The sequence below is a fragment of the Dermacentor variabilis genome, chromosome 2 (genome assembly GCF_050947875.1).
Source record: "Dermacentor variabilis isolate Ectoservices chromosome 2, ASM5094787v1, whole genome shotgun sequence".
Taxonomy (NCBI): Eukaryota; Metazoa; Arthropoda; class Arachnida; order Ixodida; family Ixodidae; genus Dermacentor; species Dermacentor variabilis.
In genome coordinates this window covers 221,089,574-221,102,665 of record NC_134569.1, presented here as the reverse complement: position 1 = coordinate 221,102,665, position 13,092 = coordinate 221,089,574, and positions in this window count along the sequence as shown.

Genomic DNA, 13,092 nt, shown 5'->3' with positions numbered 1-13,092 from the left:
ATAATATAAACTTATAAGAGATAATAAACCATAATGCGTGCTACATCACAATTTCTGGAGTGAATGTTTTTGAGTACTTGACTAAAATGTGGCAAATAATTTCAGCAGGAACGCAAAAGGGGGGAACATTTTATAGAAGCAATAAGTCATCCAACCAATAGTAGCATAAAGCTTCATGCTGAATTCAATTGAATTCTGGGCTTTTACGTGCCAAAACAACGACTTTTTTTATGAAGCACGCCGCAGGGGGGGATTAATTTTGACCACCTGGGAATCTTTAGCGGAAGCTGCATGCTACTGTCAGGTGGGCGACTTCTCTCATTATGCAAAAGGCATGATGTAGCTCAAGTCGATGCTACAATATGATGAGTGGTTTGATTCGTATTCTATTCTTGCTGAAAAAATTATAATAACATGGTGTTGAGTAGAGAAAACCACTAAACACTGATCTCGGAACAAAATATTCTACTACATCAATTCTGGCACCTAATGGCAATGTTCGGTTAACAATATCAAAATTGAAGTGGATTATTCATTTGGAAAAATATGTCTGCTCCTTGGAAATAGTTATTTTACGTATTTATGTGATAAAAGAGACGTTGACATACACGATCTACTTTTATTATACCTGGTACTCCTGTAGAGTCTTTGAGTGTTCAAAAACTACCTAAATGCATTTCTTTAGTGCATCTGGCATACTGCGCAAATCACAGAACCAAGTGTAAGGCCTGATTAGGTCTCTGTTGAAGCCATAAATCTACAATCCTGTCAAGCAACACGGCTTTTAGGTTGCTGCTGTGAACGATACACGGGAGGCACTGGACACAAGGTCACCTACGCCACCGTGCTCTTTTATGTTTTATTCTGTATTTCTAGTGGCCCTCCAATAAAATTTCACACGCCCAGCTACTGCTGTATGCAGCTATGCAAGCTGTGCACTGCCGTCCTCAGACTTAACACAAACACGCGCGCAAGCGGCTGGTGTGACATGTCAGCTTGATGAAGCTGAACCAGCTGGAATCGAGACAAGAGTATGGCTGGTTATACGATTCCTGTTGACAGTAGAGTAAGCTTGCGCTAATGCATACTTATATTTCGTACTCTCAGTTCATTCAACCAAATTAAGAATTTTTGCTTGGCCCGCTGTGTTCTCCAGTTATTTAAAAGTCAGTTATTTCAAACTGCAACATTCGGGTAAATGTATTCATTCACACTTCCTGGTTGTCTATGTATAAAATATCAAGTGGCATAGTCATTTCTACTGAACATTTGCGTATATATATCTTTAAAACAGCCATAAATAAAGCCATGTTGCTGCGCTTGTCAAAGCGGTAAAAACCACAAGCAAGAAGCTCTCCTTGCGGGAATAGAAAGCTTTGTTCAGAAGCCGCATGTTGCGAAAAAGCAGTCACAAATTTTCAGTTTACTTTCAAAATATGATTTAATAGATATTTCCTTACAGATAAGCTGATATTCACCTTGCAGAGATATAAACCTTCACGCATGATGAAGGCCGTCTTCTCGTGGTTAATTTCGTTAACTGAAATCTGCCACTAGCAGGATCGAAGACCAATGAACAAGTTGTATTTAGCTTCATACAAGCAGTCCAAGGCGTTGTCGATGCGTGGTGGTGGGTAGACGTCTTTTCGGGTAATCGTGTATAAGTGGCGATAATTGACGCAGAAACGGCAGGTACCATGTTTATTTTTCACAAGGACGACAGGCGAGGCCCAAAGGCTGGCTGATGGCTCGATAACCCCTTTGCGGAGCATTTTGTTCACTTCTGACTGGATGACTATACGTTCAGCATGCGATACACGATAGGAACACCGAAAAATAGGATTCGTTTTTCCAGTGTTTGCACGGTCGTTAACAATGGATGTTTGTGTTAAAGGCCTGTCGCCGAGATCAAAGACGTCTCTGCCAACGTATGTCGGTGGCTTGTGCAGAGGTGAGGTCAGGTGCAATCATATTCGCGAAGTCGTCTGTTAAAGGGACACTAAAGTGAAAAATTATTTCTCCTGCATCAGTAAATTACCGTTCTACTACACCAAAAACCCCACTCTTATAACGATAAGATGTCTGGTAAGCCAGAAAAAGCGCAAGAACGAAATATGGCTGGCGACGCCTACTTAAGTACCCACACCTGGGGGCTGTGACGTCTTGGATTTTGATGGCAGCTTGTAGGGCCTACTAATTATATATAGCGGTACAGATTGACTACATTGTGTTCTAAAAGAAACAAATATTAAACATGGCAAGTTTCGGGAACCTTTATTCAGCCAACGCGGCCCAAATGCGAAAACATACTTTGGAATCCCTGACGTCACGCTGACGTACCGGCGCTGCGGTTTCGGCGCGAAATTCAAATCCTGATAATTGCACCTTGATTTTCTCATCTAATAATCAAACTATTTTTTTAAATGACTGCTGCCTGCAGGGTTCTAAAAGAATGCTTCATTACTCTAAACTGATTTATTGTTTCGTTTTAGTGTCCCTTTAAGCAACCAGAGCTGTTAGCTGCAATTCGTGCTAAGAAACAACTTTTGGTATTCAGACTCTCAGTCTCAAATTCGGAACTACTAGAAACTCTGGCTAAGAACATGCGGCCGGAAGCACTTGAGGAAGCAGGCTGAAATTCAGAAGCGCTAGAGAGACGTCGTTATTGGTAACCATGACCGCTGTGTGCGAAATAGCAACATTCCGGTTCAAAAGCGCGTCGAAAATCCGGCAAAGCACAATCACTGTCAGGAACCTGTGGCGGTTCGGTCAAAGTGACGTAAGCGACTGCCTTGGGTGACAGACGCACATATTGAAGCGAACACTAGTGCGGTTGGGCTCTGCTCGGAGCATCGACAAATTGAGGCAGTTCCAACTGAACAACGCCGGTTGCGCTGTCAGTAAGAGCAGACTGATGAGATAAAAGGTTCATTACAAGGATAACGTCGTGAGGGTAGTTGTCGATCACAGGAAAGAGAACAAAGTAGGGCGGCTGGCTATACATAAACGCGCAATGCACGTTCCAAGAACAACCAGCTCACCACCTTCGGGCACACGAAGCCCTCGGGTAGCGGCTGGGGTGAGGACATTCTGTAAACGTCTACGCAGGCTAGCACTCATCGCAGACACGTGGGCTGCAGTGTCCACAACTGCTTGGACAGGTACGCCGTCTATTTTAATGTCAATTACACTTCTCTTTATGGGCATAGAAAAGAGGATTTGCTGCAGCAGTAGGCAATGCAGCACCACCTCCGATGGCTGCATTCTTTAGTTTTCGGAAAGGGTGCGGCAAGAACCCACAGCGGACGAACAGCGACATGTGTGCCAAGAGCGGCAAGAAGGGCAATGTGTTTACTGTGAACGAGAATGGTGTCCGCGCGGCGATGGTGAGAGACTGTACCATGTGTTCCTAGCAGAGATGTCGGCCCTGTTAGACTCGGTGGTAGGCGAAACATTGCGGGAATTTTCATCAAAATGGCGCAGGTTGGTGGGCATGCGCAGTATTGAGGGCTACGAGTTGCGGCAGTATCGGGCGACATTACCTATTGGGCGACAGGTGAAACATATGGGCTGGTCGTCCGCAGTTCTCCCCTCAGTAGGTTTGCGATAACGCGGAGCGAAGCGTCGGGGTAGAGAGAAAATAGCAGAAGAGCTTTCGTTGGCTCTAAAGTTCACGACAGCACGGACAATGTACACCAATGTTTTCGTGTTCCTGGCGAACGATATCTTGTACGAGGGAACTGAAAAAGGGGTAGCATCAGGGCTACGCGAACAGAAAGCTGCGGGTGCCATCGCATGCAGTCCACGTCAAACGATTCGGGCCACTTCCTAGAATAGTGACGCATGCTACTGTGCGGGTTGACCTCCACACGTCGGCGTTGCGGCAGTATTGGAAAGTCTGGTGAATGGTTGCAGGACGCGTCGGCTTTTGGCCTGCTCGAATTGGCACTTTTATTGCGAAGCAATACTACTTTAGGTCTCACTTCAGCCCGTTCCGTGGCGAGGCGGTGGTAGGCACCATTGACCTTTAGCGTGACCTCGACGTCACACCAAGTGACCTAGAGTGACGTCACACCAGCTGTGTAAAAACGGGGCCCCATCTGATGCCGTCGCGAGGCGAGGCGGTAGCCACCAACGGCGGCCTAACTCCCTCTCCTCTCACCAGGGGCGCTACGGTCACTATTGCTTCGAAATCACCAGGCTTAACCAAGCTAAGGCACGGCCGTTTTTTGATGATAGCATCAACTGTAGAGTAGCTTTTGCACATGAGCAGATAAAATGCGGTGTCAGCAATTCCCGTCAGCACCTGCGAGACCTTCCCAGCTTCTGTGATGTCGTGATCGGCTTTATGACAAAGCGTCAGCACGTCATGGATGTGCGAGACATTGGGCCCCGTGCGAGATTCGGCACGGGAGGCCAATTCCTGCTTTGCGGCAATCTTACGGCCAGCTGCATTGCTAAACAGTTCTGTCAACTTCTCATTACATTGGTCCCAGCTAGGTAGCTACTCTTCGTGGTTTTTGTACCATACATTTGCCGTGTCTCTTAGATAGAAGAACAGGTTAGCTAGCTAGAGCGTAGGGTCCCATCTGTTGATTCCACTCACACGTTCGTGCATAGCCACCCATTCTTCAATTTCAGCGCCATTCGTCCCACAGAAAGTTCCAGGGTCCTCGGGTTGCACAACAACGACCGAAGGGGACAGCGACGTAGCTGGCGACAGGGACGTTAGAGGTGGCAGCGACACGCGTCCCGCAAGTTCACCTGCATTCTTGGTGGAGGCGGTGATGCGACGTCCACTGTGGAGCTCCGTTTCTAGCCGTGGTACCCCGCACCTCCACTAATACGTAACAGGGATGTTGGGAGTTAGAAAGTCTGTATTGCGAGACAGTTGTTAAACCTCAACGGTTTATTGCACCGGACGCGCGCTGAAAACGACGACACTGGCCATGATGATGAATATATACCGATGAAGAAGGTGAAGTGGTAATATAATGCTCGCACAATTTCCCCCGTGCATGGAAGCGGCCATCCTGGCCGCTGGTTATGGCGGGAGATGCCGTATGAAAGGCTTTAAACGAGAAACATGCACAATCTCCGTGGCACGGCAGCGGCCGTCCAAAGGTGGAACTGGAGTAACACGATAGTTAACTGGCGAAGTCTGTTCCCGAACAATGTAGGGCCCGATAAAACGGGACTGATATTTCTCGCACAATCCAGGAGCGCGAACTGGAGTCCACAGTAACACTTCATCTCCAGGGTAGAAGGAAACGACACGGTGAGATGCATCATAGCAAATTTTGCGGTCTTGTTGACTGGCGTCGGTGTTGAGGCGGCCACGTTGGCGACACCAAGCAATGGGCGAAACGAACCGCTCACTAACTAATGTGGACGAAGGCACGGGGACACTGAAGAAAGAAGCGTCGAGGATAGTGAGCGCTTGGCGACCATACAAGAGGAAAAAGGGCGAGTATCCCGTAGGGCGTTGGACAGCCGTGTTGTATGCGAAAGTTACGAATGGTAGAATGACATCCCAATTGGTGTGGTCAGGGTTGATATACATAGATATCATGTCGGACAGCGTGCGATGAAAGCGTTCTGTGAGACCATTAGTTTGAGAGTGGTAGCTGGAAGTCGTTTTATGGATGGCATTGCACGCACGGAGAACATCGTCGTGAAGTTTAGAGAGAAAGGTCCTGCCGGGTTCACTCAAAAGGACACGTGGGGCTCCGTGCCATAAGAAGATGGCTTCCAAGAAAAAGGCTGCAACCTCCTCTGTAAATCCCGAAGATAGTGCGGCTGTTTCAGCGTATTGTGTCAAGTGGTCTACAGCTGTGACGATCCATCTTTTACCGCCAGTGGTTAAAGGTAGCGGTCCATAGAGGTCGATAACAACGACTGTGACAGGAGCTTCAGGACACGGGACAGGTTGGAGCAGTCCAGCTGGAGGTGAGGTCAGTCGTTTGCGGTGTTGTCAGAGCGAACAGGAAGCCACGTATTTCGCTACGCTGGTTGAAAGTCCAGGCCAAGAGAAGCGGCTGCGAATTCGCTGATAGGTTTTATGGAAACGAAAGTGACCGGCAGTGGGATCGTCGGGAAAGGTCTCCAATATCTGGGCCCGAAGTAATAATAATAATATTTGGGGTTTTACGTGCCAAAACCACTTTCTGATTATGAGGCACGCCGTAGTGGAGGACTCCGGAAATTTTGACCACCTGGGGTTCTTTAACGTGCACCTAAATCTAAGCACACAGGTGTTTTCGCATTTCGCCCCCATCGAAATGCGGCCGCCGTGGCCGGGATTCGATCCCGCGACCTCGTGCTCAGCAGCCCAACACCATAGCCACTGAGCAACCACGGCGGGTCTGGGCCCGAAGTGATCGGGGAACGACAGGAACCCAACGGTGTCCTTCGGGATGAAAGACGTACGGGTATAATATCGAATTTTCGATCTTGAAGTTCTTTAACTGCCGACGAAGCCGAGCGTTAGGTGGGCGAGATGACCTGCGAATACGTTCCATAACGGAGTGGCAGTAGGAGTCATTACGTTGAACAGAGGCAAACGTATGACGATGGCTGAATGGGAGCCGGTCGAGAGCTGCGAGCGAAGGGAATGCATGCGACGCACCCTGCTGTTCCCTCACGGAAGGTGGTAAGCAAACAGCGTTTGAAGACGGTGGTAGGGGACAACGAGAGAGAGCATCTACATCCTCGTGTTTGTTTCCAGACTTGTAGGTGACGTCGAAGTCGTATTCTTGTAAACGGAGTATCCAACGGTCGAGACGTCCCGTTAAATTCTTTAGCGTCGCCAAAAGCACAAGGCGCTGAGATCAGTAACTACCGTAAAGTGGCGGCCGTGCAGATGAGGCCGAAATATTTCGACGGACCAAACAACGGCGAGGCACTCTTGCTCGGTAATCGTATTTTTCTCTGCAGCTGTTAGCGTACGACTTGCGTATGCAACCACACGTTCTTCAGAATTTTGCTGACGTTGCAGAAGAACAGCGCTGATAGCGTGTCCGCTGGCGTCAGTATGTAGAAGAGTGGGTGCGGTGTTGTCGAAACGACGAAGCACATGTTCGGACGTGACGGCACGCTTGAGGGCGTTAAAAGCAGATGAAGCGGCATCGCAATGGTGGCAAAAGTACGTATGTTGCGCCAGAAATACGAAGCTAGGGCGAGGAAGCTACGCAAGTCTTTGACCCGTTGAGGCCTGGGGAAGCGGAGGACAGCGGTAATCTTGTCGTGGTCGGGTCGAAGGCCCTTCTTGCTGTCAAGGTGTCCGAGCACTTTAATGGTTTTGCTGGCGAAGTGGCACTTTTTTTTGTATTCAGCTGAAGGCCAGCAGCTGAGAGGCATGTCGCGACGTCGTCGAGGCGCTGCAAGTGCTGATGGAAGGTCGACGAAAATATTATGATGTCGTCAAGGTAGCATAAGCAAGTCTTCCACTTTAGGCCTCGTAGTACGATGTCAATCATCCGCTCATACTGGACGGGAGCATTACACAGACATAAAGGCATTACGTTAAATTCATAAAGTCCATCGGGTGTGGCAAAGGCGGTTTTCTGCTTTTCTGCTCCGTGCATGGGTATCTGCCAGTTTCCGGAGCGTAGATCAAGGCTGGAGAAATACTCCGCGCCGTTTATTGAATCTAATGCATCTTCGATTCGGGGCAGTGGATATACATCTTTGCGGGTTACTTTGTTCAAGGCACGGTAGTCGACGCAAAATCGCACTGAGCCGCCTTTCTTACGCGCCAAAACGACAGATGACGACCAAGGGCTTGAAGATGGGTGGATTATGCTACGTTTCAGCATGTCGGCAACGTGTGTATTGATGATCTGTCGTTCAGCGGAAGAAACGCGATATGGCGGCTGGCGCACGATGGAAGTTCCCTCTGTGTGTATGCGAAGAGCCGTTGCAGAAGTCTGTCCCAGAAGAGGAGAGTGGACGTCGAAGGAGTCTTTATGCTTGGTTAACAATGCCAGTAACTCCCCCGTCTGCTGTGGCGTTAGATCGGAGCTGATGGCACTAGCGAGATCAGAAGCAGGGACTGGATACATAGCGGTGGGTGACTGTGAAACAGCAGCAGTTGATGTAGGCACAGAGACAGGCCGAGTGTCCAAGATGCACATGAGAACGGCGCCTTTGGAAAGCAGGACTGGCTCATTGGTTGTGTTGATTACAGCGAAAGTGGCCCTGCCGTTGGTGAAGCGAACAAGGCCGGGTGCCAGAGCAATCCCTTTGGATAAGCAGCGGGCTAATGGTACAACTAAAACGTCACCATCGGTGATGTCAGTGTTAACTGCAAGGAGTTGTTCTCGACCAGGGGGCATCGTACAATCGTCAGCAGTTCGTAAGCGAAGGCGCGGTTCGTGCACGTCGTCAGAATTGTCGGTCTCTGTCAAGTTAACGAGAGGTTGACGGCACGAGATCAAAGGCGACGCCGAAGAAAGAAAGTCCCACCCTAGTATAAGCATGTGAGCACAGGAAGTCAACGCTGCGAACTGGATATGGTGGCGTATCCCGTCGATCGAAACTCTAACGGTACAATACAATGCGCCGATGGCCGAATCACAACATTATTTGCACCACGCAGAAGAGCTCCACTCTAAGGTGTAGTAACTTTGCGTAGACGAGAGCGCAAGCCAGCGTGAAATATAAAAATAGCTGCCCCGGTATCAAGTAATGCTAGGACTGGTACACCTTCTGCACACACTATAAAGTATTTGCCGGGCACGCTGGACGAATTGTAGTCTGTGCGAGCCATGTAGCTTTCCCTCCAAAAACTGCACCATCTGGTTTTCCGATCTGTAGTCAGGAGTGCGGGTGTCTGGTTGTAGGGGTGATGTCGAGCGTCGGAGAGGGGAGGGCGAGCGGCGGCGCCCTGGACGGTAGTTGAGAGGCGCTTCGGGAAGTGGAGAAGGTGAGCTTGGGGGGAGCCGGTGCTGGTAAGGAATCGGAGGAAGCAACGGGTCTCTCATAAATATCGTAGCCATGGCATTCATCCTGTTGTCGTCTTCGGCAAAAACGCGATATCTGACCGCGAATTCGACAATAACAAATGGGACATGTCGTAGGCCGGGCAGTTTAAAATCCTGTGGCAAGCGGACAAGGTGGTAGAGTCGCCAGATGGCTAGGGACAGTAGCAGGAGCAGGAGGTGCTGTTTGAACGAACGCTGGCTGTATAGGCGTAACGAGGTGTATGGTGAAGGAGGGCCACAGTTCGAAGCGCAGGTCATGAAGGACAGCTCCTCTTTGATGATGTCGCGCAGGCCAGGAACCGAAGGCTGAGGCTGGGGAACGGGAGGACTGAGCAGGCCACACGCTTTGAGCTCTTCGCGTATGAGAGTCCGAATCAGCATACGCAGCTCATACGCAGGCCAACGAAGGAGGCGCGTCACCGACGACAGGTTGTAAACGGATGGCCTGCAGTGCGTCCAGGTGTTGACAAGTCACGATCGCATCGTTAACAGTATTTGGATTTTTGATCGCCAGTGCGTTGAACGCGACGTGGGCAATGCCCTTTAGGATATGACGAACACGATCAGATTCCGTCATGGTGGCGTCAACATGGCGACAAAGGGCGAGGACGTCCTCGATATAAGAGGTGTATGTTTCCCCGGGAAGTTGCGTGCGTCCGTCAAGCTTTTTCTTGACGACCTCAGAGCGGACGTTGGGAGCGCCAAAAATCTGGCGAAGCTGGTGTTTGAATGCCGCCCAGTCAGGCAAGGTGCTCTCGTGGTTGAGAAACCAAGTCCTGGCAACGTCAGTGAGGTAGAATGCGACGTTGCGAAGCTTGTGCATGTCATTCCACAGGTTAGACTCACTCACGCGGCCATAATTGTCCAGCCAGTAATCAACGTCGTCACTACGAAGGCCAGCGAACATGGTGGGATCGCGCTGCCGCGTGCTGACGGTCCATGAAGGAACGGCCGTTGGGGCGGAGACGGTGCCGAAGGAGGCTCTTGGGGGGGTCTTCTTGGGGCATCCTGGCGGAAAGGTGGAGCAAGCGGTGGCCTGAACGAAGCTCCAGCGAAACTCGAAGGAATATAGGGGCAAGGGATCGAAAGCAGCCTCCACCACTTGCGAGACAGCTGTTAAGCCTCAACTGTTTATTGTGCCGGACCTGCGCTGAAGACAATGACGATGGCCATGATGATGAATACATACAGATGGAGAAGATGAAGTGGTAATGTAATACTCACAGTATTTACAATATATATGCAAGCAGAATCAGAGTAATTAGGGTGGCTGACCAGCAACAACACGCAGCAGCCAGCGTCTCGCGAACTTCTTCCTTCCTCTTCTCTAATCCTTCCGTAACAATATGTTGCCGCAAGACATATTCACACTTGCATATGATAATTCAAACAAAATGCTGGGATACCCTCGTGTTTGAATTATCTGAAGTATACTGCATACGTAAGATGTCGCTCCGTTGATGCAGAGACGCATGGCCAAATATAAATTCGACAAATATCTGAACACAGCTTGCTCGCCCAAGTGAAACCCCTAAGGGCGTTCTGTGGTGCATGCCGAAGGACATATCGGCGGCTGAGTGCTTTGAATGTCCGGCTACCGTTCTCGAGGCCCTCTATTCAAACCTCAGCAGGCGGAACCTTGCGTATGAAGTTATTTAATAATAGGTACAAATAGCGCAGTGAACTCTTTAAAACTTGAAGTCGCGATAAAGTGTAAAGATAAAAAGCGAATGTGTTTACAAATCCAGGTAAGCAATCTTCCCACACTAGGTAAAGGGTCTTCCTTGCAACTCCCACATCCACTAATATTACACTTCTGTCAATTGTAGTTTATGGTCGCGACAGCCAGTATGCACTAGCTCGGACGCGCGGACCGTCTCAGCAATAAATCTCGTAGGCATTGGTGAATGTGACGACGAAATGGGATTGCTCACGGGCAACCGTCTTTGAGTCTGCGCCACGAGAACTGACTACGTACACTTTCAACATGTGTTGGATGCCAGGCCGCACTTTCGTGATAATTGCAGCCGCACGATGCTGCTTCGTGGCGCTAACGGTCATGCGGGCCACTGGCTCCCACATTTTTCTTAAGTCTCCCAATGTCTGTACATGTACAGTTTCAGCTCCATGTTGCATAACAAATGTTTAACATTCAATAGAATGTTCAGAACATTAATTTTACCTGTGAAAGCAACCACCGCCTGATCATGGTGATAACCTTCTCTGCATTTAAAACTAACTGTAAGAATAGGTGCAGTAACTTTGATTTACCAGTCACTCCCTATGCTTAAAGAAATGTTTACAGAACACACCACTCACCAGTGAACTGGGTCGCCGCATGCCTATGGCAACCGCCTTATCTGTACTTGACACCAATTGTAATAGTAAAATTCGGTAGCTTTGATTCACCAGTAACTCCCTAGGCGCAAGATCACGTTTACAGAAGAGACGACTCCTCAGTGAGCTTGGCTGACCTGTGGCCGTGCCGACCACCGTCCCTGTAATTCACACTAATAGCCAAAATAAAATGCCGTAGCTTTCATTCACCACTCACTTCCTATGCTTTTTTAAAGGTAGGTTTATAAAACACGCATGGCTTGCCAGGGAACTTGGTGGCTGCATCGCCATGCCGACGACTTTCTCTGTACTTCACAATAAATGTACCAGTAAGTGCAATAACTTTGATTTGCCAGTCTCTCCCTATGTTTAAAAGAATGTCTACAAAATACACGACTTGCCAGTGACCTTGGCCGCGGCGTGGCCGTGCCCACCACCTTCTTTTATTTCACACTAATAGTAAGAATAAAGTGCGGTAGTTTTATTCGCCAGTCACTTCCTATCCTTAAAGGCATGTTTACAGAATACGTATGACTCGCCAGTGAACATGGCGGCTGCATGGCCATTCCGACCAATTTCTTTGTACTTAACACTAACTTTACCACTAAGTGAAGTAGCTTTGACTTACCGGCCACTCTCTAGCCTTAAAGAGAAACTAACGACAAATATGATTTTTTCTGTATCAGCAAATTACCCTTCTGCCAATCCAAAAAACACCAGTCTTATGTGAGATAATGCTCCGTAAGCCAGAAAAGGTGCGCAAACATGAGATAGGTCGCAATGCCGTCCTGAAGTTTTGCCGCCAACACACTGTGACCTCTGGTATTTTGGCGGTATATACTAGTGCCTAGTTAATTCTTTATCAGCAAGAAAAATCCTCCATAATTATGACCAGGAATTTCCACACGTTTTTGTCAAAAAGCACAGAAAAGCGATAAACGCATGGATTACCAAAGATTTGTGCAAGCGTATTAACACAAACAATCGATTATTCTCTCGATTCTTAAAATCAAAAATCTTGATAATCTCGCAGAATTTAAAAAATTCCGCAACAGGCTCAATATCGACCTCAAGAAAGCCAGGTCTGATTATTACGAAAACAAGTTCTCATTAGTAATGCACAACCCCGAATAGGTTTCGCAAGGATTTAATAAACTTGTAGCCGGAAGAAAAGCATCTTTGCCTTCTGAGTTAATCATAAATCGAACGGTTTGTTCTGGCCAATTGCTTGCCAACCAGTTTAACAAGCACTTCTTGGATGCCGGCGCTATCACTAACCCTGAATGTGTACAGTCATCGAAATCTATCCACTCGTAGATTTTTCCAACTTACGCTGATTCGTTGTTTCTAAAGCTTACATCTGAAGAAGAAATTACAGATCTAATGAAAGCGTTAAAAACAATTGTTTGCCTGGAGACGACGGCATTAGTGCCATTCCGATCAAAGCCGCTATTGATTTAATTGTGAGTCGACCTACCTATATATGTATCAGAATGCTTCTTACTGACATATTCCCCGGCAGATTGTCACTTCCACGTGTTACAGTGATTTTTAAAGGTGGCAACAAAAACGATCTTAGCAACTATAGATCAATTTCTGTATTGCCACTTTATTTTTGAAATTGCTGAGAGAGTAATTTACAAAAGAATCGACTGCTTTTTAAAGAATAAAAACGTAATTTCTAAGCAGCAGTACAGATATCAAACGGGAAAACCAACTGAAACAGCTCTATTAGATTTTAGGGATAACATAGTTTCAAACTTTGAAAAAG